This window comes from Morus notabilis, unplaced genomic scaffold, assembly GCF_000414095.1.
Source record: "Morus notabilis unplaced genomic scaffold, ASM41409v2 Scaffold276, whole genome shotgun sequence".
NCBI classification, from domain to species: Eukaryota; Viridiplantae; Streptophyta; class Magnoliopsida; order Rosales; family Moraceae; genus Morus; species Morus notabilis.
The window spans coordinates 904,561-907,211 of record NW_010361626.1 but is presented as its reverse complement, the minus strand read 5'-3'; positions in this window follow the sequence as shown (position 1 = coordinate 907,211).

The window sequence follows — 2,651 nt, the reverse complement described above, 5'->3', positions numbered from 1 at the left end:
TGAAAATGGATGGGTTTTCTTCGTCTCGCTGCACTGAGTCCATAGGGACTGAAATCATCTCAATCGGAGGTCGGATGGCGGAGATATCACGACGGGAAGAAATGGGAATTTCGGAACTTCCGCCGGTGATTGCGGCTGATTCCGGCGGAGTTGGAGGGCGTGCCGCATGTCGTTGAACTCAGCTCGTCGAGATCTTTCTATTGACACCGGTGGTGTCAAAAATGGAGGTCGGAATCTTAACTTGAGTATTTGGCCATTGATGGTTTGTGTGAGAGAGAACGTGAGAGGAGAGAGAGAATGAGCGAGAATAAGAGAAAGAAAGTGCAAGAACCCTAAAAATTTCACTATATAAAGTATCTGATTAAGGCAAGATTACGTGCCTGATCTTATCCTCAATTATTTCCTCTAAACAGATTAAATTTATACTGATTAGAGGTAATTAGTTTAGCTCACGTAAGTTAATCTACTACTTACAGTCCAATATTAATTTCTGAATAATTCAATATTGTTTTATATTCTTACTCGCGTAATATTTCAAACTGTTTCAAGTCTTAAAATTAATTTTAGACTGAACAAATTCTAAATTTTAATTTTCTGTATTCTATCCCGAGAATGACGTTTCTGACAGTGTCAACTCCCGAGCTCATATTGTACTCATCTACTATAGGTATTTATCTTGCGACTTTAACCTAACTGTCTAGCAATTAAGGATTTTTTTCTTCTTTTAAAATGCCAGTGCGTTTTTTTTTTATACGCCGCTAACATCGTGCCGTGCTTAGAGATTCTTGAAATTAAGATTCTCAAACTATACTTGTACTGAAAATTATTCCGCCTTAAAATACGGCGAGAATTTATCGATCGAATTTACTTGATCGAAACATGAACTTAACATGAAATTTGCTATAGAATTTAGGAATACATATATTAATTCCATAAATCCTCCATTCACAATATAACATAATATTTTCTAAGAAAATCCTTGGCTTAAAAATACATGAATTGTATTATTTAAGGTCTGGAATTTTCTCAGTCATTACATTAAGAGCCAATTTTTCACAAGTTGCTGCATTAGCAGAAGATGTTGATGAGAAACATAATTTCAATCTCATAATGGACAATGAGAATTAATCTCTTGGTGCTAGATGATAAAGTATTGATAAGCCGTTCTTCGTTACTATGCCACCATCACCAATAATAAAAACACCTATACTTAATATAGGATTGTGAGAATAAAAGGACCGAACCCCTTAACATTTTCCAACAGTCCCTACTTGGAGTGACAACAGAATGGAGATATAAAGTATATGTTTGGTTGAGTGGAAATATGAGTAGAAAGAAATTAGAGGAGAGATTCAAGAGGAGAAAAGAATTTTGGGTTGTTTGGTAGAAATGAAGTTGAGAAGGAATATAGTTGTACATTAATAGGCTCCTCCGTTTTGTAATTCTTACAACTTCAGAAAGAAAATATGAGAGAAGGATTTGACGCAACAAAAGGTAAAAAATGATTATTTTTACCTTAATCACTTCTCATCTTTGTATTTAGGATTGATTTCAATTTTTCCCTCAAGAATTCTCGTTGTCTCATTTTACCCTTTTAAACTTTTGAATGTCACACTAATGACTCCCGAGTTTTACAAATGCGGTAATTTGGTGACAAAATCGTTAAAAAATAGACGAAAGAAGCATGTGAGATGCATGCGATTCTTTAATGAGGTAATTTGGTAAAATTAGTTCAGAATTATTTCAATTTTGACCCTCCAGTTATACTCTATGTCTCTTTTTGTTCCTAAACTTTTAAATGTTACACTAATAACCCCCGAGCTTTATAAATGTTACACTTTTGATCCTATATTTGAATGTTTAAAGGAAAGAAGTTGTATATCTATAAGATCCACCATTTTTTAATTCTTAAAACTTCGATAAGAAAAGAGTAAATAAAAATTTGACACAAGTGGTAAGTAAAATGACTGTTTTGACCTCAATCACTCTCGTCTTTTTATTTATACTAGTTAGTTAAGCGCAAATACACGTGTGTGACCTCAATTTAATGCTATTTAAATTGCAAGTTAGATTGCGTTGGAAAATTTTCTACTTTATGTTGAATTTTTGTTTCAACTGTTTTTTTCTTAACTTTTTTAGGGATTTGAGTTATATAGAAGCTGGGCAAAAGATGCTTGATGAGGTTTGTTTGTTATTCTAAATTCTGAAATTAGGTGGAATATAAAAGCTTTGTTTTGAATTGAAAATTGATGGGATTTGTTGGTTTTATTATCAGGCTATCAAGAATGTTCGAGAAAGGGACAAGACGTCTCTACTTCGCGCTGTAAGCATCCATTTTCTCCATTTGGTGTTTACTTTCTTCCACACTTTCTTCTAAACCAAAAGTTGAGAGAAAATTAACAAGAGAACGAATTTGATTGTTGTGAAATTATTTTTCTCTTCATTTGTTTTGTTTTAGAAGTTTCCATTAATGAATTATATGTATAATGTCAGCGTATTTTTTATAAAGTTTTAGTGCTAATCTCTTCACTTCATTTTCCTCTTCTTCCAAGTTAGCTTTTTTATGTGGCCAGTTATGAATTTTTAAACACAAATCCCTTCGCTTTCAGGTTCTACTTCACTCTCACAATCTCTCACACATTGACTCCGAG